This window comes from Poromitra crassiceps, assembly GCF_964638095.1.
Source record: "Poromitra crassiceps genome assembly, chromosome: 2".
NCBI classification, from domain to species: Eukaryota; Metazoa; Chordata; class Actinopteri; order Beryciformes; family Melamphaidae; genus Poromitra; species Poromitra crassiceps.
Window position 1 is genome coordinate 7,518,107 of NC_139624.1, and position 26,668 is coordinate 7,544,774.

The window sequence follows — 26,668 nt, forward strand, 5'->3', positions numbered from 1 at the left end:
CCAAGACTCACTTCCTGCCTCCAACAAATGATGGCTCCAACAAACGTTCCAGCCAAGTGTGATTAGAGGGACAATAATTCAGGATTGTAACTGTCCCAGGGCACAAAATCAAAACAGTATCACTGACTATGTTTACTGTACATGCACACAATATTCCACTATTATTCGGAAAATGACAATATTCTGAATTTGATAAGCGTTATGTAAACAGCATGTTCCGTTTGCATTTTCCGAAAATGGCTTTTTTCCGAATTTTGCATTTTCCGATTAACACATGTGGGTTATTCCAGTATTATTCGGGTTTTAGCAGGATCTGGGGAGAGCCGAAACTGGCTCCATGCTTCCTCCGAGACATGGGCAGTAGCCAGCCGCTTCTTTTCACCTGACAGGGGAAGCTTCACCGGTAGGACACGTGGGAGGATCACGCTATTCCAATGAGTTCCCCTCCCTCTGAACAGGCGCCCCGAACGACCAGAGGAGGCACCACTTCAGCGACCAGGATATTGCATGTTTTGGTGAGGGGTTCCTATAGGAAATCCCCAGGGGACACGGGGAGAACATGCAAACTCCACACAGAAAGGCCCTTTTGACGACCCCACCCGGGCGGTGGGCACTCGAGGACATGCGGACGGGCACACACTCCTTCAGCACTCACAGCGTCCCAGGTGGGAATCGAACCCAGGACCTTCTAGCTGTGAGGCGACAGCGTTTACCACTGTCCCACCGTGCCCCCTTTAGCAGGATTTTTTTATCATGTATACAGGGCATTGGGAATATGCGTCTCAATCAGGGTTTTTACCACAGTGTGCGACGCATCTTGCCTGTTTGCAGTCACCTGATCTGCTAGAAGTGCTAGAAGAGGCGATATAATCATATAATCCATCATCTCTCTCCTGCGAAAATGAAAGCCCACATTCCTGATCGGGAGGAGATGAGAAATATGGAAGATGACGCAACTCTAATAACTGACTGGCCTAACAACGTAGCCTACGTTTAATATGAAAAACTTGGATATCATCGCAACGGCAAACGTTTCAGCAGCAAGCTCCTGAAATGGACGAGATGATACTGGTAAGAATACAGTCAGGGCTCCTCTGTTTGTTCTGAACAGAACACAACTCTGATGATTCTACCTGCATCTTTCTCTCCTTGACCACTGGTACTTTTCCATGTAGCACTGAAAACAGCCATTGTAAAGCCCCTCATCAAGAAGAGTAGCCTCGATCCCACTGTGCTAAACAATTTTAGACCTATTTCGATATATTCTTTCTTTTTTAAGTAAAATTCTTGAGAAACTGGCTTTTAAACAATTAATTTACTATCTAAATTCTAGCAATATCTTTGAAAAATTTCAATCTGGTTTTCGCCCCCAACATAGCACAGAGACTGCTCTAGTTAAAGTGGTGACTGCTTTAAGGATAAACACAGACAACAAAAAACTCTCAATCCTTCTTCTTTTAGATTTAAGTGCTGCCTTCAATACTGTCGATCACGATATTGGTATAAATAGACTGGAGAAGTGCGTCGGACTCTCCGGTTCAGTTCTAAATTGGTTTAAGAGCTATTTATCTGGGCGTGACTATGTCGTCTGTCTTGAAGACCACTCCTCAACCAGTACCGGTTTAACATGTGGGGTCCGTCAAGGATCTATCCTGGGACCAGTATTGTTTGACCTCTACATGTTACCACTGGGAAATATTATCAGAGAACATGGAGTGGACTTACACAGCTATGCAGATGACACACAACGTTACATTTCTCTTTGACCACATGACACTAGCCCTATCGATAAACTGGTTCAATGCATTGATCATATCAACCTGTGGATGTCACAACATTTCCTCCAACTGAACAAGGATAAGAGAGAGGTTTTAATTATTGGAGCAAAGGCCCAGAGAGAGAGACTGTGCACTGACTTAAAATAACAAGCCCTTAGCAAAGAGCCTTGATGTGTTTTTAGAACCTGATTTGAATTTCAACTATCACATCAATACCATAACTAAAACTGCCTTCTACCACCTTAGCAATAATACTAAAGTATGACCGTTTCTCTCCCAGGCAGATACTGAGAAACGTATGCACACTTTTATTTCTAGCAGGCTTGACTAAGTGACTAATGAAACACTCTCTTATCTGGTCTTCCGAAGAAAACCATAAACATGCTTCAAATCATTCAGAATGCTGCTGCACGTCTACTGACTAAGACCAGGAGGAGAGCACACATTCCCCTGTCCTGAGGTCCCTTCACTGGCTACCAAATTCAGAATAGATTTTAAGATTCTTCTATTGGTTTCCCCTTAGACCCACTCAGATCCTCTGGCCACTGGCCTGATAGTTGTTCCCTGGGTGAGGACTAAGGAGTACGGAGAGGCGGCGTTTAGTGTTTATGGTCCTCGCCTCTGGAATAGCCTGCCAGAGCATCTGAGAGCATCACAAACCAAACACACTTTTAAAAGAAAACTTAAAACACATCTTTTTTGTCTCGCCTTCCCCTGACTTCCTCCTCCTTCATATTTTAATTTGCTTTTATACGCACCACTGTTATTGTAATTTCATTACTTTGTTGTATTGTTTTTATTGTATTTTTTCTGTCTTTTACTCTACTTATTTTTTTACTGTTAAGCATTTTGAATTGCATTTTATGTATGAAAGGTGCTATAGAAATAAAAGCGGATTTGATTTGATTTAGTCGGAATATTGTCTTTTTCCGAATATGGGCAAAAACCGGAATATTGTGTGCATGTCAACATACTCACTGACTCAACTGTTCCCTGTCCAGCTCCTCTCCCAGAGCACCAAATGGCCACCTGTCCAGCTGCTAAGGCTTCTGTTCACCTGCCCAGCTGCTAAGACTTCTGTTCACCTGACCAGCTGCTAAGGCTTCTGTTCACCTGACCAGCTGCTAAGGCTTCTGTTCACCTGTCCAGCTGCTAAGGCTTCTGTTCACCTGACCAGCTGCTAAGGCTTCTGTTCACCTGTCCAGCTGCTAAGGCTTCTGTTCACCTGTCCAGCTGCTAAGGCTTCTGTTCACCTGACCAGCTGCTAAGGCTTCTGTTCACCTGTCCAGCTGCTAAGGCTTCTGTTCACCTGTCCAGCTGCTAAGGCTTCTGTTCACCTGTCCAGCTGCTAAGGCTTCTGTTCACCTGACCAGCTGCTAAGGCTTCTGTTCACCTGTCCAGCTGCTAAGGCTTCTGTTCACCTGTCCAGCTGCTGAGGCGCAAATGCAAACCAGACAGGAAGCAGTTTGGACAGTGACTAAAGATGGATTATCTGGTTAATGAAATAAGTGAGACGCGATGTTTTACAGGTACGATTGGCTGTGTCTGGGGGTGGAAAGCCGGATTGGGCTAATGTGCCCTGGTCGCTGCACTAGCGCCTCCACTGGTCGGTTGGGGGCGCCTGGTTGGGGCGGAAGGGAGCTGGTGGGAATAGCGTGATCCTCCCACATGCTACGTCCTACTGGTGAAGCTTCCCTCTGTCAGGTGAAAAGAAGCGGCTGACAACTGTGCATGTGTCGGAGGAAGCATGGTGGTAGTCTACAGTATGGCTCTCCCCAGATCGCCAGAGGGTGGAGCAGCGAGCGGGGCAGCAGGGGGAATTGGCCAAGTACAATTGGGGAGAAAATGGGGAAAAATCAGAAAAAAACAGTAAAGGGGTAACTAAACCGCAAACCTAAATCTGTGGTGAGGCCTGACACCTAATGGTACGTAGTACGTACTTTGGTACTGCACTGGCCATCTGCTATTGGCTGGTCTTCCTCCCATTTGACGTCACCAGGTGCAGTGCTAAATACAGAGGTGGGTAAACGATACAAGGTGAGTAGTTTTTTACCCAGCTTGTTTCCACTCATTGATTGATACAGCTGAAAATACTGTAAACTCTCTGCCTCATTTCAAAGAGGTGAGTAAATTGTGTTTACCTTTCACTACGCCCCTGGATGTCACCTTCTACAACCAAAGCCCAGCCAATAGCAGAAGGCCAGTTCAGTACCCCACTTTTCACCATTACTGTAGGTGTCGGGCTTCACCACAGATTTAGGTTTGGGCTTTACTTTCTTTAAAGATGTAAATATTACCAGAGCAAGTGACAAGTGTGACAAACAACAAAAACAAGTTTTCACAACGGAAAATCAGATTTCAGTGTAAATAGGGGTGACACATTTCAATGGCAGGTAATGCCAGCTACAGGTGGCACAGTGGTGCAGTGGTTAGCACTGTCACCCATCCTTTCTGTGTGCAGTTTGCATGTTCTCCCTGTGCTCGCGTGGGTTTCCTCCAAGTGCTCCGGTTTCCTCCCACCATCAAAGAGATGTACGTTAGGGGTAATGGTTTCCTCCCACCATCAAAGAGATGTACGTTAGGGGTAATGGTTTCCTCCCACCATCAAAGAGATGTACGTTAGGGGTAATGGTTTCCTCCCACCATCAAAGACATATTAGGGGTGATGGGCGTTGCGCTAGCAACCCCACCCTGTAGAACCCACTTGCTACAGAAACCGCAAAAATGACGTAGTACTGCAGTGTGGTTGCTCCACTTAAAACCTCTTCTAAAGCCACCTATTTCTGAAGAAAATGGTGAAAACGACATACCCAAACTAAAATGCTTACTGTGGCTGAACCGCTAGGGTTACAGACAACTGCCTGACCTTTTCTGAAAGGTAAGACTTTGAGTTTGAGTTTCTGTTCCAAGTATCAGAATGACTCTATGGGTTACTGACCCTGAGTAACACCAGCTCAAACACAGTGGTTGATTCTCGCCTAGAATAAAAAACACTTTTGGAGTGTAAACAGTTACCTGTGGTTGATGTATTTATGGCTAGAAACCCAATGGAGACATAGCCACAGGCCTTACCACATCCCAACTCAAAGAAGATGAAAAAATACCAAAACATGAGTATTTGGCAGTGGTTTTGGTAGGGAGATACCTAGGCGGATTTCCAAAAAGCCATTTGAAAAAGCCAAATAATCTGAAATGTTGTCTTTGTCTTTGTACAAAGACGGCTATAACTTCCGCTGTGTTGATCTGATCCGAAAAAGGAAGACATGGTTCGATGCGCAAGATTCAGACGATTAATTTGGTTTGTAGCATGAACAGCATTGTTCAGAATTAACTACGTTAACATCACGTTAATGACAGATGAACAGCAAAAAATCAGAAACGTAACGCCCGTGTTACGGTGCCATGCAAGAGTTAGTCTATAGGGAATAAGAAGAAGAATGCCAGATACAAGACACGTGTTAATGCCAGGTGGACAGTATGCTCAAATGTAGGGATGCACCGACATAAACATTTTGGGCGATACCGCTAACTGACATTGCTGTTATGGCCGATAACCGATATTTACCGATGTGGTATGATGATCTGTATAAAAACACATTTCTATGATCATCAAATGTTGTACATAGTGAAAAAGCACTTTATAGTGTAAACACTGTACATTTGAAAAAGTAATGCATTTCTTTATTTCCAAAACATTTAGAAAAGCCCATAAGGCATTGTTTCCTCTCAATGTGAACAATTTGACTGATACCGATAACCGATATTAACATTGAGCCGATGCCGATATGTTAAAAAATGACTAACATCAGCCGATACTGATATGATTGCCGATATATCGTGCATCCCTACTCAAATGTAAAATGTGCATCAGTGGAAAATGAGCTGTTGACATGACAGAGACACTGTCCAGCTGTGTTCTGATTTAGCCCCTATACGTGTGACTGACTGCATCCAAATGCTTCTATATCATCAACGTCTGATGAGCTTTGGGAGAAATCATGTTACAGTGTTCCCATGCAGAAGAGAGTGCATTGAAGTCCAACAGCTTGACACTATAACAGGGATCACATAACTCAGAGAGTCAGATGTATATAGAATACATTCCCATCCAAACGACAGTAAGTGTCAAAACTGTATCACTGCTGGGCCGGTGCTGCACTAATTAAACTGTATCACTGCTGGACCAGTCCTGCACTAATTAAACTGTATCACTGCTGGGCCGGTCCTGCACTAATTAAACTGTATCACTGCTGGGCCAGTCCTGCACTAATTAAACTGTATCACTGCTGGGCCGGTGCTGCACTAATTAAACTGTATCACTGCTGGACCAGTCCTGCACTAATTAAACTGTATCACTGCTGGGCCGGTGCTGCACTAATTAAACTGTATCACTGCTGGGCCGGTCCTGCACTAATTAAACTGTATCACTGCTGGACCAGTCCTGCACTAATTAAACTGTATCACTGCTGGACCGGTCCTGCACTAATTAAACTGTATCACTGCTGGACCAGTCCTGCACTAATTAAACTGTATCACTGCTGGACCAGTCCTGCACTAATTAAACTGTATCACTGCTGGACCAGTCCTGCACTAATTAAGCTGTATCACTGCTGGACCAGTCCTGCACTAATTAAACTGTATCACTGCTGGACCAGTCCTGCACTAATTAAACTGTATCACTGCTGGACCAGTCCTGCACTAATTAAACTGTATCACTGCTGGGCCAGTCCTGCACTAATTAAACTGTATCACTGCTGGACCAGTCCTGCACTAATTAAACTGTATCACTGCTGGACCGGTCCTGCACTAATTAAACTGTATCACTGCTGGACCAGTCCTGCACTAATTAAACTGTATCACTGCTGGACCAGTCCTGCACTAATTAAACTGTATCACTGCTGGACCAGTCCTGCACTAATTAAGCTGTATCACTGCTGGACCAGTCCTGCACTAATTCAACTGTATCACTGCTGGACCAGTCCTGCACTAATTAAACTGTATCACTGCTGGGCCGGTCCTGCACTAATTAAACTGTATCACTGCTGGACCAGTCCTGCACTAATTAAGCTGTATCACTGCTGGACCAGTCCTGCACTAATTAAACTGTATCACTGCTGGGCCAGTCCTGCACTAATTAAACTGTATCACTGCTGGGCCGGTCCTGCACTAATTAAGCTGTATCACTGCTGGACCAGTCCTGCACTAATTAAGCTGTATCACTGCTGGGCCAGTCCTGCACTCATTAAACTGTATCACTGCTGGACCAGTCCTGCACTAATTAAACTGTATCACTGCTGGACCAGTCCTGCACTAATTAAACTGTATCACTGCTGGACCAGTCCTGCACTAATTAAACTGTATCACTGCTGGGCCAGTCCTGCACTCATTAAACTGTATCACTGCTGGACCAGTCCTGCACTAATTAAACTGTATCACTGCTGGGCCAGTCCTGCACTAATTAAACTGTATCACTGCTGGACCAGTCCTGCACTAATTAAACTGTATCACTGCTGGGCCAGTCCTGCACTAATTAAACTGTATCACTGCTGGACCAGTCCTGCACTAATTAAACTGTATCACTGCTGGGCCAGTCCTGCACTCATTAAACTGTATCACTGCTGGACCAGTCCACTAATTAAACTGTATCACTGCTGGGCCAGTCCTGCACTAATTAAACTGTATCACTGCTGGACCAGTCCTGCACTAATTAAACTGTATCACTGCTGGACCAGTCCTGCACTAATTAAACTGTATCACTGCTGGGCCAGTCCTGCACTAATTAAACTATCACTGCTGGACCAGTCCTGCACTAATTAAACTGTATCACTGCTGTACCAGTCCTGCACTAATTAAACTGTATCACTGCTGGACCAGTCCTGCACTAATTAAACTATCACTGCTGGACCAGTCCTGCACTAATTAAACTGTATCACTGATGGACCAGTCCTGCACTAATTAAACTGTATCACTGCTGGACCAGTCCTGCACTAATTAAACTGTATCACTGCTGGACCAGTCCTGAACTAATTAAACTGTATCACTGGTGGGCCGGTCCTGAACTAATTAAACTGTATCACTGCTGGACCAGTCCTGAACTAATTAAACTGTATCACTGCTGGACCAGTCCTGAACTAATTAAACTGTATCACTGCTGGGCCGGTGCTGCACTAATTCAACTGTATCACTGCTGGACCAGTCCTGCACTAATTAAACTGTATCTGGGCCGGTCCTGCACTAATTAAGCTGTATCACTGCTGGACCAGTCCTGCACTAATTAAGCTGTATCACTGCTGGGCCAGTCCTGCACTCATTAAACTGTATCACTGCTGGGCCAGTCCTGCACTAATTAAACTGTATCACTGCTGGACCAGTCCTGCACTAATTAAACTGTATCACTGCTGGGCCAGTCCTGCACTAATTAAACTGTATCACTGCTGGACCGGTCCTGCACTAATTAAACTGTATCACTGCTGGACCAGTCCTGCACTAATTAAACTGTATCACTGCTGGACCAGTCCTGCACTAATTAAACTGTATCACTGCTGGGCCGGTCCTGCACTAATTAAACTGTATCACTGCTGGGCCAGTCCTGCACTAATTAAACTGTATGACTGCTGGACCAGTCCTGCACTAATTAAACTGTATCACTGCTGGACCAGTCCTGCACTAATTAAACTGTATCACTGCTGGACCAGTCCTGCACTAATTAAACTGTATCACTGCTGGACCAGTCCTGCACCAATTAAACTGTATGACTGCTGGACCAGTCCTGCACTAATTAAACTGTATCACTGCTGGACCAGTCCTGCACTAATTAAACTGTATCACTGCTGGACCAGTCCTGCACTAATTAAACTGTATCACTGCTGGACCAGTCCTGCACTAATTAAACTGTATCACTGCTGGACCAGTCCTGCACTAATTAAACTGTATCACTGCTGGGCCGGTCCTGCACTAATTAAACTGTATCACTGCTGGGCCAGTCCTGCACTAATTAAACTGTATGACTGCTGGACCAGTCCTGCACTAATTAAACTGTATCACTGCTGGACCAGTCCTGCACTAATTAAACTGTATCACTGCTGGGCCGGTCCTGCACTAATTAAACTGTATCACTGCTGGACCAGTCCTGCACTAATTAAACTGTATCACTGCTGGGCCGGTCCTGCACTAATTAAACTGTATCACTGCTGGGCCAGTCCTGCACTAATTAAACTGTATGACTGCTGGACCAGTCCTGCACTAATTAAACTGTATCACTGCTGGACCAGTCCTGCACTAATTAAACTGTATCACTGCTGGACCAGTCCTGCACCAATTAAACTGTATGACTGCTGGACCAGTCCTGCACTAATTAAACTGTATCACTGCTGGACCAGTCCTGCACTAATTAAACTGTATCACTGCTGGACCAGTCCTGCACTAATTAAACTGTATCACTGCTGGGCCAGTCCTGCACTAATTAAACTGTATCACTGCTGGACCAGTCCTGCACTAATTAAACTGTATCACTGCTGGGCCAGTCCTGCACTCATTAAACTGTATCACTGCTGGACCAGTCCTGCACTAATTAAACTGTATCACTGCTGGACCAGTCCTGCACTAATTAAACTGTATCACTGCTGGGCCAGTCCTGCACTAATTAAACTATCACTGCTGGACCAGTCCTGCACTAATTAAACTGTATCACTGCTGTACCAGTCCTGCACTAATTAAACTGTATCACTGCTGGACCAGTCCTGCACTAATTAAACTATCACTGCTGGACCAGTCCTGCACTAATTAAACTGTATCACTGATGGACCAGTCCTGCACTAATTAAACTGTATCACTGCTGGACCAGTCCTGCACTAATTAAACTGTATCACTGCTGGACCAGTCCTGAACTAATTAAACTGTATCACTGGTGGGCCGGTCCTGAACTAATTAAACTGTATCACTGCTGGACCAGTCCTGAACTAATTAAACTGTATCACTGCTGGACCAGTCCTGAACTAATTAAACTGTATCACTGCTGGGCCGGTGCTGCACTAATTCAACTGTATCACTGCTGGACCAGTCCTGCACTAATTAAACTGTATCTGGGCCGGTCCTGCACTAATTAAGCTGTATCACTGCTGGACCAGTCCTGCACTAATTAAGCTGTATCACTGCTGGGCCAGTCCTGCACTCATTAAACTGTATCACTGCTGGGCCAGTCCTGCACTAATTAAACTGTATCACTGCTGGACCAGTCCTGCACTAATTAAACTGTATCACTGCTGGGCCAGTCCTGCACTCATTAAACTGTATCACTGCTGGACCAGTCCTGCACTAATTAAACTGTATCACTGCTGGGCCAGTCCTGCACTAATTAAACTGTATCACTGCTGGACCAGTCCTGCACTAATTAAACTGTATCACTGCTGGGCCAGTCCTGCACTAATTAAACTGTATCACTGCTGGACCAGTCCTGCACTAATTAAACTGTATCACTGCTGGGCCAGTCCTGCACTCATTAAACTGTATCACTGCTGGACCAGTCCTGCACTAATTAAACTGTATCACTGCTGGGCCAGTCCTGCACTAATTAAACTGTATCACTGCTGGACCAGTCCTGCACTAATTAAACTGTATGACTGCTGGACCAGTCCTGCACTAATTAAACGGTATCACTGCTGGACCAGTCCTGCACTAATTAAACTGTATCACTGCTGGACCAGTCCTGCACTAATTAAACTGTATCACTGCTGGACCAGTCCTGCACTAATTAAACTGTATCACTGCTGGACCAGTCCTGCACTAATTAAACTGTATCACTGCTGGACCAGTCCTGCACTAATTAAACTCTATCACTGCTGGACCAGTCCTGCACTAATTAAACTGTATCACTGCTGGACCAGTCCTGAACTAATTAAACTGTATCACTGCTGGGCTGGTGCTGCACTAATTAAACTGTATCACTGCTGGGCCGGTCCTGCACTAATTAAACTGTATCACTGCTGGACCAGTCCTGCACTAATTAAACTGTATCACTGCTGGACCAGTCCTGCACTAATTAAACTGTATCACTGCTGGACCAGTCCTGCACTAATTAAACTGTATCACTGCTGGACCAGTCCTGCACTAATTAAACTGTATGACTGCTGGACCAGTCCTGCACTAATTAAACTGTATCACTGCTGGACCAGTCCTGCACTAATTAAACTGTATCACTGCTGGACCAGTCCTGCACTAATTAAACTGTATCACTGCTGGACCGGTCCTGCACTAATTAAACTGTATCACTGCTGGACCAGTCCTGCACTAATTAAACTGTATCACTGCTGGACCAGTCCTGCACTAATTAAACTGTATCACTGCTGGGCCGGTCCTGCACTAATTAAACTGTATCACTGCTGGGCCAGTCCTGCACTAATTAAACTGTATGACTGCTGGACCAGTCCTGCACTAATTAAACTGTATCACTGCTGGACCAGTCCTGCACTAATTAAACTGTATCACTGCTGGGCCGGTCCTGCACTAATTAAACTGTATCACTGCTGGACCAGTCCTGCACTAATTAAACTGTATCACTGCTGGGCCGGTCCTGCACTAATTAAACTGTATCACTGCTGGGCCAGTCCTGCACTAATTAAACTGTATGACTGCTGGACCAGTCCTGCACTAATTAAACTGTATCACTGCTGGACCAGTCCTGCACTAATTAAACTGTATCACTGCTGGACCAGTCCTGCACCAATTAAACTGTATGACTGCTGGACCAGTCCTGCACTAATTAAACTGTATCACTGCTGGACCAGTCCTGCACTAATTAAACTGTATCACTGCTGGACCAGTCCTGCACTAATTAAACTGTATCACTGCTGGACCGGTCCTGCACTAATTAAACTGTATCACTGCTGGGCCGGTCCTGCACTAATTAAACTGTATCACTGCTGGGCCAGTCCTGCACTAATTAAACTGTATGACTGCTGGACCAGTCCTGCACTAATTAAACTGTATCACTGCTGGACCAGTCCTGCACTAATTAAACTGTATCACTGCTGGACCAGTCCTGCACTAATTAAACTGTATCACTGCTGGACCAGTCCTGCACTAATTAAACTGTATCACTGCTGGACCAGTCCTGCACTAATTAAACTCTATCACTGCTGGACCAGTCCTGCACTAATTAAACTGTATCACTGCTGGACCAGTCCTGAACTAATTAAACTGTATCACTGCTGGGCTGGTGCTGCACTAATTAAACTGTATCACTGCTGGGCCGGTCCTGCACTAATTAAACTGTATCACTGCTGGACCAGTCCTGCACTAATTAAACTGTATCACTGCTGGACCAGTCCTGCACTAATTAAACTGTATCACTGCTGGACCAGTCCTGCACTCATTAAACTGTATCACTGCTGGACCAGTCCTGCACTAATTAAACTGTATCACTGCTGGACCAGTCCTGCACTAATTAAACTGTATCACTGCTGGACCAGTCCTGCACTAATTAAGCTGTATCACTGCTGGGCCAGTCCTGCACTCATTAAACTGTATCACTGCTGGACCAGTCCTGCACTAATTAAACTGTATCACTGCTGGACCAGTCCTGCACTAATTAAACTGTATCACTGCTGGACCAGTCCTGCACTAATTAAACTGTATCACTGCTGGGCCAGTCCTGCACTCATTAAACTGTATCACTGCTGGACCAGTCCTGCACTAATTAAACTGTATCACTGCTGGGCCAGTCCTGCACTAATTAAACTGTATCACTGCTGGACCAGTCCTGCACTAATTAAACTGTATCACTGCTGGGCCAGTCCTGCACTAATTAAACTGTATCACTGCTGGACCAGTCCTGCACTAATTAAACTGTATCACTGCTGGGCCAGTCCTGCACTCATTAAACTGTATCACTGCTGGACCAGTCCTGCACTAATTAAACTGTATCACTGCTGGGCCAGTCCTGCACTAATTAAACTGTATCACTGCTGGACCAGTCCTGCACTAATTAAACTGTATCACTGCTGGACCAGTCCTGCACTAATTAAACTGTATCACTGCTGGGCCAGTCCTGCACTAATTAAACTATCACTGCTGGACCAGTCCTGCACTAATTAAACTGTATCACTGCTGTACCAGTCCTGCACTAATTAAACTGTATCACTGCTGGACCAGTCCTGCACTAATTAAACTATCACTGCTGGACCAGTCCTGCACTAATTAAACTGTATCACTGATGGACCAGTCCTGCACTAATTAAACTGTATCACTGCTGGACCAGTCCTGCACTAATTAAACTGTATCACTGCTGGACCAGTCCTGAACTAATTAAACTGTATCACTGGTGGGCCGGTCCTGAACTAATTAAACTGTATCACTGCTGGACCAGTCCTGAACTAATTAAACTGTATCACTGCTGGACCAGTCCTGCACTAATTAAACTGTATCACTGCTGGACCAGTCCTGCACTAATTAAACTGTATCACTGCTGGACCAGTCCTGCACTAATTAAACTGTATCACTGCTGGACCAGTCCTGCACTAATTAAACTGTATCACTGCTGGACCAGTCCTGCACTAATTAAACTCTATCACTGCTGGACCAGTCCTGCACTAATTAAACTGTATCACTGCTGGACCAGTCCTGAACTAATTAAACTGTATCACTGCTGGGCTGGTGCTGCACTAATTAAACTGTATCACTGCTGGGCCGGTCCTGCACTAATTAAACTGTATCACTGCTGGACCAGTCCTGCACTAATTAAACTGTATCACTGCTGGACCAGTCCTGCACTAATTAAACTGTATCACTGCTGGACCAGTCCTGCACTCATTAAACTGTATCACTGCTGGACCAGTCCTGCACTAATTAAACTGTATCACTGCTGGACCAGTCCTGCACTAATTAAACTGTATCACTGCTGGACCAGTCCTGCACTAATTAAGCTGTATCACTGCTGGGCCAGTCCTGCACTCATTAAACTGTATCACTGCTGGACCAGTCCTGCACTAATTAAACTGTATCACTGCTGGACCAGTCCTGCACTAATTAAACTGTATCTGGGCCGGTCCTGCACTAATTAAGCTGTATCACTGCTGGACCAGTCCTGCACTAATTAAGCTGTATCACTGCTGGGCCAGTCCTGCACTAATTAAACTGTATCACTGCTGGACCAGTCCTGCACTAATTAAACTGTATCACTGCTGGACCAGTCCTGCACTAATTAAACTGTATCACTGCTGGACCAGTCCTGCACTAATTAAACTGTATCACTGCTGGACCAGTCCTGCACTAATTAAGCTGTATCACTGCTGGGCCAGTCCTGCACTCATTAAACTGTATCACTGCTGGACCAGTCCTGCACTAATTAAACTGTATCACTGCTGGACCAGTCCTGCACTAATTAAACTGTATCACTGCTGGACCAGTCCTGCACTAATTAAACTGTATCACTGCTGGGCCAGTCCTGCACTCATTAAACTGTATCACTGCTGGACCAGTCCTGCACTAATTAAACTGTATCACTGCTGGGCCAGTCCTGCACTAATTAAACTGTATCACTGCTGGACCAGTCCTGCACTAATTAAACTGTATCACTGCTGGGCCAGTCCTGCACTAATTAAACTGTATCACTGCTGGACCAGTCCTGCACTAATTAAACTGTATCACTGCTGGGCCAGTCCTGCACTCATTAAACTCTATCACTGCTGGACCAGTCCTGCACTAATTAAACTGTATCACTGCTGGGCCAGTCCTGCACTAATTAAACTGTATCACTGCTGGACCAGTCCTGCACTAATTAAACTGTATCACTGCTGGACCAGTCCTGCACTAATTAAACTGTATCACTGCTGGGCCAGTCCTGCACTAATTAAACTATCACTGCTGGACCAGTCCTGCACTAATTAAACTGTATCACTGCTGTACCAGTCCTGCACTAATTAAACTGTATCACTGCTGGACCAGTCCTGCACTAATTAAACTATCACTGCTGGACCAGTCCTGCACTAATTAAACTGTATCACTGATGGACCAGTCCTGCACTAATTAAACTGTATCACTGCTGGACCAGTCCTGCACTAATTAAACTGTATCACTGCTGGACCAGTCCTGAACTAATTAAACTGTATCACTGGTGGGCCGGTCCTGAACTAATTAAACTGTATCACTGCTGGACCAGTCCTGAACTAATTAAACTGTATCACTGCTGGACCAGTCCTGAACTAATTAAACTGTATCACTGCTGGGCCGGTGCTGCACTAATTCAACTGTATCACTGCTGGACCAGTCCTGCACTAATTAAACTGTATCTGGGCCGGTCCTGCACTAATTAAGCTGTATCACTGCTGGACCAGTCCTGCACTAATTAAGCTGTATCACTGCTGGGCCAGTCCTGCACTCATTAAACTGTATCACTGCTGGGCCAGTCCTGCACTAATTAAACTGTATCACTGCTGGACCAGTCCTGCACTAATTAAACTGTATCACTGCTGGGCCAGTCCTGCACTCATTAAACTGTATCACTGCTGGACCAGTCCTGCACTAATTAAACTGTATCACTGCTGGGCCAGTCCTGCACTAATTAAACTGTATCACTGCTGGACCAGTCCTGCACTAATTAAACTGTATCACTGCTGGGCCAGTCCTGCACTAATTAAACTGTATCACTGCTGGACCAGTCCTGCACTAATTAAACTGTATCACTGCTGGGCCAGTCCTGCACTCATTAAACTGTATCACTGCTGGACCAGTCCTGCACTAATTAAACTGTATCACTGCTGGGCCAGTCCTGCACTAATTAAACTGTATCACTGCTGGACCAGTCCTGCACTAATTAAACTGTATGACTGCTGGACCAGTCCTGCACTAATTAAACTGTATCACTGCTGGACCAGTCCTGCACTAATTAAACTGTATCACTGCTGGACCAGTCCTGCACTAATTAAACTGTATCACTGCTGGACCAGTCCTGCACTAATTAAACTGTATCACTGCTGGACCAGTCCTGCACTAATTAAACTGTATCACTGCTGGACCAGTCCTGCACTAATTAAACTCTATCACTGCTGGACCAGTCCTGCACTAATTAAACTGTATCACTGCTGGACCAGTCCTGAACTAATTAAACTGTATCACTGCTGGGCTGGTGCTGCACTAATTAAACTGTATCACTGCTGGGCCGGTCCTGCACTAATTAAACTGTATCACTGCTGGACCAGTCCTGCACTAATTAAACTGTATCACTGCTGGACCAGTCCTGCACTAATTAAACTGTATCACTGCTGGACCAGTCCTGCACTAATTAAACTGTATCACTGCTGGACCAGTCCTGCACTAATTAAACTGTATGACTGCTGGACCAGTCCTGCACTAATTAAACTGTATCACTGCTGGACCAGTCCTGCACTAATTAAACTGTATCACTGCTGGACCAGTCCTGCACTAATTAAACTGTATCACTGCTGGACCGGTCCTGCACTAATTAAACTGTATCACTGCTGGGCCGGTCCTGCACTAATTAAACTGTATCACTGCTGGGCCAGTCCTGCACTAATTAAACTGTATGACTGCTGGACCAGTCCTGCACTAATTAAACTGTATCACTGCTGGACCAGTCCTGCACTAATTAAACTGTATCACTGCTGGACCAGTCCTGCACCAATTAAACTGTATGACTGCTGGACCAGTCCTGCACTAATTAAACTGTATCACTGCTGGACCAGTCCTGCACTAATTAAACTGTATCACTGCTGGACCAGTCCTGCACTAATTAAACTGTATCACTGCTGGACCGGTCCTGCACTAATTAAACTGTATCACTGCTGGGCCGGTCCTGCACTAATTAAACTGTATCACTGCTGGGCCAGTCCTGCACTAATTAAACTGTATGACTGCTGGACCAGTCCTGCACTAATTAAACTGTATCACTGCTGGACCAGTCCTGCACTAATTAAACTGTATCACTGCTGGACCAGTCCTGCACTAATTAAACTGTATCACTGCTGGACCAGTCCTGCACTAATTAAACTGTATCACTGCTGGGCCGGTCCTGCACTAATTAAACTGTATCACTGCTGGACCGGTCCTGCACTAATTAAACTGTATCACTGCTGGGCCAGTCCTGCACTCATTAAACTGTATCACTGCTGGACCAGTCCTGCACTAATTAAACTGTATCACTGCTGGGCCAGTCCTGCACTAATTAAACTGTATCACTGCTGGACCAGTCCTGCACTAATTAAACTGTATGACTGCTGGACCAGTCCTGCACTAATTAAACGGTATCACTGCTGGACCAGTCCTGCACTAATTAAACTGTATCACTGCTGGACCAGTCCTGCACTAATTAAACTGTATCACTGCTGGACCAGTCCTGCACTAATTAAACTGTATCACTGCTGGACCAGTCCTGCACTAATTAAACTGTATCACTGCTGGACCAGTCCTGCACTAATTAAACTCTATCACTGCTGGACCAGTCCTGCACTAATTAAACTGTATCACTGCTGGACCAGTCCTGAACTAATTAAACTGTATCACTGCTGGGCTGGTGCTGCACTAATTAAACTGTATCACTGCTGGGCCGGTCCTGCACTAATTAAACTGTATCACTGCTGGACCAGTCCTGCACTAATTAAACTGTATCACTGCTGGACCAGTCCTGCACTAATTAAACTGTATCACTGCTGGACCAGTCCTGCACTAATTAAACTGTATCACTGCTGGACCAGTCCTGCACTAATTAAACTGTATGACTGCTGGACCAGTCCTGCACTAATTAAACTGTATCACTGCTGGACCAGTCCTGCACTAATTAAACTGTATCACTGCTGGACCAGTCCTGCACTAATTAAACTGTATCACTGCTGGACCGGTCCTGCACTAATTAAACTGTATCACTGCTGGACCAGTCCTGCACTAATTAAACTGTATCACTGCTGGACCAGTCCTGCACTAATTAAACTGTATCACTGCTGGGCCGGTCCTGCACTAATTAAACTGTATCACTGCTGGGCCAGTCCTGCACTAATTAAACTGTATGACTGCTGGACCAGTCCTGCACTAATTAAACTGTATCACTGCTGGACCAGTCCTGCACTAATTAAACTGTATCACTGCTGGGCCGGTCCTGCACTAATTAAACTGTATCACTGCTGGACCAGTCCTGCACTAATTAAACTGTATCACTGCTGGGCCGGTCCTGCACTAATTAAACTGTATCACTGCTGGGCCAGTCCTGCACTAATTAAACTGTATGACTGCTGGACCAGTCCTGCACTAATTAAACTGTATCACTGCTGGACCAGTCCTGCACTAATTAAACTGTATCACTGCTGGACCAGTCCTGCACCAATTAAACTGTATGACTGCTGGACCAGTCCTGCACTAATTAAACTGTATCACTGCTGGACCAGTCCTGCACTAATTAAACTGTATCACTGCTGGACCAGTCCTGCACTAATTAAACTGTATCACTGCTGGACCGGTCCTGCACTAATTAAACTGTATCACTGCTGGGCCGGTCCTGCACTAATTAAACTGTATCACTGCTGGGCCAGTCCTGCACTAATTAAACTGTATGACTGCTGGACCAGTCCTGCACTAATTAAACTGTATCACTGCTGGACCAGTCCTGCACTAATTAAACTGTATCACTGCTGGACCAGTCCTGCACTAATTAAACTGTATCACTGCTGGACCAGTCCTGCACTAATTAAACTGTATCACTGCTGGACCAGTCCTGCACTAATTAAACTCTATCACTGCTGGACCAGTCCTGCACTAATTAAACTGTATCACTGCTGGACCAGTCCTGAACTAATTAAACTGTATCACTGCTGGGCTGGTGCTGCACTAATTAAACTGTATCACTGCTGGGCCGGTCCTGCACTAATTAAACTGTATCACTGCTGGACCAGTCCTGCACTAATTAAACTGTATCACTGCTGGACCAGTCCTGCACTAATTAAACTGTATCACTGCTGGACCAGTCCTGCACTCATTAAACTGTATCACTGCTGGACCAGTCCTGCACTAATTAAACTGTATCACTGCTGGACCAGTCCTGCACTAATTAAACTGTATCACTGCTGGACCAGTCCTGCACTAATTAAGCTGTATCACTGCTGGGCCAGTCCTGCACTCATTAAACTGTATCACTGCTGGACCAGTCCTGCACTAATTAAACTGTATCACTGCTGGACCAGTCCTGCACTAATTAAACTGTATCACTGCTGGACCAGTCCTGCACTAATTAAACTGTATCACTGCTGGGCCAGTCCTGCACTCATTAAACTGTATCACTGCTGGACCAGTCCTGCACTAATTAAACTGTATCACTGCTGGGCCAGTCCTGCACTAATTAAACTGTATCACTGCTGGACCAGTCCTGCACTAATTAAACTGTATCACTGCTGGGCCAGTCCTGCACTAATTAAACTGTATCACTGCTGGACCAGTCCTGCACTAATTAAACTGTATCACTGCTGGGCCAGTCCTGCACTCATTAAACTGTATCACTGCTGGACCAGTCCTGCACTAATTAAACTGTATCACTGCTGGGCCAGTCCTGCACTAATTAAACTGTATCACTGCTGGACCAGTCCTGCACTAATTAAACTGTATCACTGCTGGACCAGTCCTGCACTAATTAAACTGTATCACTGCTGGGCCAGTCCTGCACTAATTAAACTATCACTGCTGGACCAGTCCTGCACTAATTAAACTGTATCACTGCTGTACCAGTCCTGCACTAATTAAACTGTATCACTGCTGGACCAGTCCTGCACTAATTAAACTATCACTGCTGGACCAGTCCTGCACTAATTAAACTGTATCACTGATGGACCAGTCCTGCACTAATTAAACTGTATCACTGCTGGACCAGTCCTGCACTAATTAAACTGTATCACTGCTGGACCAGTCCTGAACTAATTAAACTGTATCACTGGTGGGCCGGTCCTGAACTAATTAAACTGTATCACTGCTGGACCAGTCCTGAACTAATTAAACTGTATCACTGCTGGACCAGTCCTGCACTAATTAAACTGTATCACTGCTGGACCAGTCCTGCACTAATTAAACTGTATCACTGCTGGACCAGTCCTGCACTAATTAAACTGTATCACTGCTGGACCAGTCCTGCACTAATTAAACTGTATCACTGCTGGACCAGTCCTGCACTAATTAAACTCTATCACTGCTGGACCAGTCCTGCACTAATTAAACTGTATCACTGCTGGACCAGTCCTGAACTAATTAAACTGTATCACTGCTGGGCTGGTGCTGCACTAATTAAACTGTATCACTGCTGGGCCGGTCCTGCACTAATTAAACTGTATCACTGCTGGACCAGTCCTGCACTAATTAAACTGTATCACTGCTGGACCAGTCCTGCACTAATTAAACTGTATCACTGCTGGACCAGTCCTGCACTCATTAAACTGTATCACTGCTGGACCAGTCCTGCACTAATTAAACGGTATCACTGCTGGACCAGTCCTGCACTAATTAAACTGTATCACTGCTGGACCAGTCCTGCACTAATTAAGCTGTATCACTGCTGGGCCAGTCCTGCACTCATTAAACTGTATCACTGCTGGACCAGTCCTGCACTAATTAAACTGTATCACTGCTGGACCAGTCCTGCACTAATTAAACTGTATCTGGGCCGGTCCTGCACTAATTAAGCTGTATCACTGCTGGACCAGTCCTGCACTAATTAAGCTGTATCACTGCTGGGCCAGTCCTGCACTAATTAAACTGTATCACTGCTGGACCAGTCCTGCACTAATTAAACTGTATCACTGCTGGACCAGTCCTGCACTAATTAAACTGTATCACTGCTGGACCAGTCCTGCACTAATTAAACTGTATCACTGCTGGACCAGTCCTGCACTAATTAAGCTGTATCACTGCTGGGCCAGTCCTGCACTCATTAAACTGTATCACTGCTGGACCAGTCCTGCACTAATTAAACTGTATCACTGCTGGACCAGTCCTGCACTAATTAAACTGTATCACTGCTGGACCAGTCCTGCACTAATTAAACTGTATCACTGCTGGGCCAGTCCTGCACTCATTAAACTGTATCACTGCTGGACCAGTCCTGCACTAATTAAACTGTATCACTGCTGGGCCAGTCCTGCACTAATTAAACTGTATCACTGCTGGACCAGTCCTGCACTAATTAAACTGTATCACTGCTGGGCCAGTCCTGCACTAATTAAACTGTATCACTGCTGGACCAGTCCTGCACTAATTAAACTGTATCACTGCTGGGCCAGTCCTGCACTCATTAAACTCTATCACTGCTGGACCAGTCCTGCACTAATTAAACTGTATCACTGCTGGGCCAGTCCTGCACTAATTAAACTGTATCACTGCTGGACCAGTCCTGCACTAATTAAACTGTATCACTGCTGGACCAGTCCTGCACTAATTAAACTGTATCACTGCTGGGCCAGTCCTGCACTAATTAAACTATCACTGCTGGACCAGTCCTGCACTAATTAAACTGTATCACTGCTGTACCAGTCCTGCACTAATTAAACTGTATCACTGCTGGACCAGTCCTGCACTAATTAAACTATCACTGCTGGACCAGTCCTGCACTAATTAAACTGTATCACTGATGGACCAGTCCTGCACTAATTAAACTGTATCACTGCTGGACCAGTCCTGCACTAATTAAACTGTATCACTGCTGGACCAGTCCTGAACTAATTAAACTGTATCACTGGTGGGCCGGTCCTGAACTAATTAAACTGTATCACTGCTGGACCAGTCCTGAACTAATTAAACTGTATCACTGCTGGACCAGTCCTGAACTAATTAAACTGTATCACTGCTGGGCCGGTGCTGCACTAATTCAACTGTATCACTGCTGGACCAGTCCTGCACTAATTAAACTGTATCTGGGCCGGTCCTGCACTAATTAAGCTGTATCACTGCTGGACCAGTCCTGCACTAATTAAGCTGTATCACTGCTGGGCCAGTCCTGCACTCATTAAACTGTATCACTGCTGGGCCAGTCCTGCACTAATTAAACTGTATCACTGCTGGACCAGTCCTGCACTAATTAAACTGTATCACTGCTGGGCCAGTCCTGCACTCATTAAACTGTATCACTGCTGGACCAGTCCTGCACTAATTAAACTGTATCACTGCTGGGCCAGTCCTGCACTAATTAAACTGTATCACTGCTGGACCAGTCCTGCACTAATTAAACTGTATCACTGCTGGGCCAGTCCTGCACTAATTAAACTGTATCACTGCTGGACCAGTCCTGCACTAATTAAACTGTATCACTGCTGGGCCAGTCCTGCACTCATTAAACTGTATCACTGCTGGACCAGTCCTGCACTAATTAAACTGTATCACTGCTGGGCCAGTCCTGCACTAATTAAACTGTATCACTGCTGGACCAGTCCTGCACTAATTAAACTGTATGACTGCTGGACCAGTCCTGCACTAATTAAACTGTATCACTGCTGGACCAGTCCTGCACTAATTAAACTGTATCACTGCTGGACCAGTCCTGCACTAATTAAACTGTATCACTGCTGGACCAGTCCTGCACTAATTAAACTGTATCACTGCTGGACCAGTCCTGCACTAATTAAACTGTATCACTGCTGGACCAGTCCTGCACTAATTAAACTCTATCACTGCTGGACCAGTCCTGCACTAATTAAACTGTATCACTGCTGGACCAGTCCTGAACTAATTAAACTGTATCACTGCTGGGCTGGTGCTGCACTAATTAAACTGTATCACTGCTGGGCCGGTCCTGCACTAATTAAACTGTATCACTGCTGGACCAGTCCTGCACTAATTAAACTGTATCACTGCTGGACCAGTCCTGCACTAATTAAACTGTATCACTGCTGGACCAGTCCTGCACTAATTAAACTGTATCACTGCTGGACCAGTCCTGCACTAATTAAACTGTATGACTGCTGGACCAGTCCTGCACTAATTAAACTGTATCACTGCTGGACCAGTCCTGCACTAATTAAACTGTATCACTGCTGGACCAGTCCTGCACTAATTAAACTGTATCACTGCTGGACCGGTCCTGCACTAATTAAACTGTATCACTGCTGGGCCGGTCCTGCACTAATTAAACTGTATCACTGCTGGGCCAGTCCTGCACTAATTAAACTGTATGACTGCTGGACCAGTCCTGCACTAATTAAACTGTATCACTGCTGGACCAGTCCTGCACTAATTAAACTGTATCACTGCTGGACCAGTCCTGCACCAATTAAACTGTATGACTGCTGGACCAGTCCTGCACTAATTAAACTGTATCACTGCTGGACCAGTCCTGCACTAATTAAACTGTATCACTGCTGGACCAGTCCTGCACTAATTAAACTGTATCACTGCTGGACCGGTCCTGCACTAATTAAACTGTATCACTGCTGGGCCGGTCCTGCACTAATTAAACTGTATCACTGCTGGGCCAGTCCTGCACTAATTAAACTGTATGACTGCTGGACCAGTCCTGCACTAATTAAACTGTATCACTGCTGGACCAGTCCTGCACTAATTAAACTGTATCACTGCTGGACCAGTCCTGCACTAATTAAACTGTATCACTGCTGGACCAGTCCTGCACTAATTAAACTGTATCACTGCTGGGCCGGTCCTGCACTAATTAAACTGTATCACTGCTGGACCGGTCCTGCACTAATTAAACTGTATCACTGCTGGGCCAGTCCTGCACTAATTAAACTGTATCACTGCTGGGCCGGTCCTGCACTAATTAAACTGTATGACTGCTGGACCAGTCCTGCACTAATTAAACTGTATCACTGCTGGACCAGTCCTGCACTAATTAAACTGTATCACTGCTGGACCAGTCCTGCACTAATTAAACTGTATCACTGCTGGACCAGTCCTGCACTAATTAAACTGTATCACTGCTGGGCCGGTCCTGCACTAATTAAACTGTATGACTGCTGTGTTGTTACGGTGATAATTCATCACTGTAACACTGCACACAGCTTTGAATTGACTCACTGTAAGTACTCTCTCAAAAGACCCGAGTGCGACCGGATGCGAGTCAGTTGACTCTTTGTTGGCAAGCGATCCGACGCGTCAGCAGCTCCGGTCTCCGGATGGCGCCCGGAGTTTCTACTATGGCCACGGGTTACGTCTCCCCGTCATGTTGTCTTCTCTGCTATGTGTGGGCTGCTTATGTAACACCAACACCAAGCCTGCAGTCAGCCAGCCACACCTTCCAGCTCCAATGGACTGAACACAAGACTCATTCATGAATGCAGAGGCAGCAGCTTGCCAGCAGAGGCTCTGAGCCAATACTAATTGACATAACAAAGCGTAAAACCCCAAAATGGGATCAAATCTACGCGTGATAATCTAAACTATCCATGACAACCCCAGATGATTGATATTTGATAACACTTCATTTGCATAGTGCGCCTACTGCATACTGTAGGCCTACGCACAAAGGGATTTCATCCGCCATTCAGCTGTCGTTAGAATCAGGAGAGGCCATAGAACATTTAACTCCGACCAAAACTAAAAAAAAAATTGATTATTTTTCTTTTCAATGTTTTTTAGTTTAGTTTTTAGTGAAATGTCATGTGCTCTCGCCTGATTCTAAATATAGCTAAATCGCTTGGTTTGACCAAGTAAAACTATTTTTAGAAACATTTTTGCTAAACGTCTACGGTAAAATTGAATGGCGGATGAAATCCCTTGGATCCCGAACCCAGAAGGGAGCGTGCCCTTGGCACTCTCTGATGACAAAAACAGACGTACAGCTGTTTTATGGTGTGTGTGTGTGTGTGTGTGTGTGTGTGTGTGTGTGTGTGTGTGTGTGTGTGTGTGTGCGTGCGTGCGTGCGTGTGTGTGTGTGCATGTGAGTGTGTGCGTGCGTGTGAGTGTGTGTACGCGCGCACGTGTGTGTAGTGTACCGGATGGGACCCACCCATGCAGCCTGCGGGTGTGTTTTCTGCCTTTCTGTTATTCTGTTAGTTTCTCTCATTCCTCGCCTCTCTCTTCTCTCTCTCTCTTTCTCTCATTTCATTCTTGTCATTCTTTTGGCCTCTCGTCTTCGTCTGAAGAGGATCATCACGCGGCGCAACATGTGGTTTTAGTTCTCTGCTGTTTGTTTGGCCGCCACAATAAAAGCCCAGTGTTTACTACAAAGAAAACACTAGCAGAGGAATCCCATTAAAGTGTCTTCTGGGCCGGCTCCCACCATGACGAGAGGAGGAGCGTTCTAACGTTTCCCACAGGTCACCTGTCAATCACACAGTGTGGGCGGAGCTTAGACCTTCTGTGGATGTAGTTTGAGATTCTCTTTTTCCCACAGCGCAGCTGAGAGCATCATAAGGCAAAGTCAGCTCTGGCAGTCAGTCAGTTTAAAGCCCCCTCCAGCACCTGCGGTATAGTCACATGTCATCTGATTCACCAGCCCCCCTCCAGCGCCTACAGTATAGTCGCACGTCATTTGATTCCCAAGCTCTGGAACTCTCTCCCCCCGGACATCAGAGAATCAGACTCCCTCACTGTCTTCCAATCCCGCCTCAAAACCCATCTCTTCTCCTCTGAACTTCTCCTAGCTCCCCCTGCCTATCCCTGTGTGCCTGTGTCGTGTTTGTCCATTGTTGCACTTACGTCGTCCCCGCCCCTTTAGTATTTATTTTTGTAAAGCATCTTTGAGTACTTGAAAAGTGCTATAGGATACCCATGTTTATTGTTATTATTATTATTATTATTATTATTATTATTATTCACCAGCCCCCCTCCAGCGCCTGCAGTATAGTCGCATGTCATCCTCCAGCGCCTGCAGTATAGTCGCATGTCATCTGATTCACAGGGGAAAAACAGCTGCAAACAGAATTAGCTGCAAGGAATAGCCACATTATTGCTGAGATATCAACAATGGACCAACAGATCTCAACCCTGATGGGCTTATTGGAAAGAAAGTGACTTGAAATGGTTAATCAATCTGAATCCATGTACTTACAGGCTAATGTGCGTTACCAAATTTACAGTAGCTACTACAGTAAGTGTGGTGTAAAGTGTCTATTTCAAATACGCATATATGACAGAATGTACATTAAATGTGTGGATATGTAATTAAAAGGCTTATAGGCTACTGTATGTTTCCAGAAATTGCACGATTATATGTCGTTCAACGTGAAAAAAGTGGACGTTGTCCAGAGGTTTAAATACAGATATGTCAGATATTTCACAGTTATATGCCGTTCAATGTGAACGAGGCTCAGGTATTTCACAGTTATTTCCCAGAAAGAAGTGTTCAAGTGGCCGGTTTAAGTGTTCATCAGAGTAATGGCCTGCCAGAGGGGAGGAGTTCAAACAGATCATGGCCAGGGTGGGATGGGTCAGTGATGATCTTTCCTGCCCTTTTCTTGACTCTGGAGGAGTCGTGTAGCGTGTAGCCTACACGTCTCTGGAGGAGTCGTGTAGCGTGTAGCGTGTAGCCTACACGTCTCTGGAGGAGTCGTGTAGCGTGTAGCGTGTAGCGTGTAGCCTACACGTCTCTGGAGGAGTCGTGTAGCGTGTAGCCTACACGTCTCTGGAGGAGTCGTGTAGCGTGTAGCCTACACGTCTCTGGAGGAGTCGTGTAGCGTGTAGCCTACACGTCTCTGGAGGAGTCGTGTAGGATAGCCTACACGTCTCTGGAGGAGTCGTGTAGCGTGTAGCCTACACGTCTCTGGAGGAGTCGTGTAGCGTGTAGCCTACACGTCTCTGGAGGAGTCGTGTAGGATAGCCTACACGTCTCTGGAGGAGTCGTGTAGCGTGTAGCCTACACGTCTCTGGAGGAGTCGTGTAGCGTGTAGCCTACACGTCTGTAGCCTACACGTACGTGTGTAGCCTACACGTCTCGGATGGAGGACAGGATGCCACAGATGATT

General features: G+C 45.6%; 1 protein-coding gene across 1 annotated transcript in view; it reads left to right on the forward strand.

Moving 5' to 3' along the window:
- The window catches only part of ano2b (anoctamin 2b), a gene marked incomplete at both ends in the record, with an annotated part of 239,538 nt that overhangs the window by 188,734 nt on the left and 24,136 nt on the right, over positions 1-26,668 (forward strand). The window lies entirely within an intron of this gene.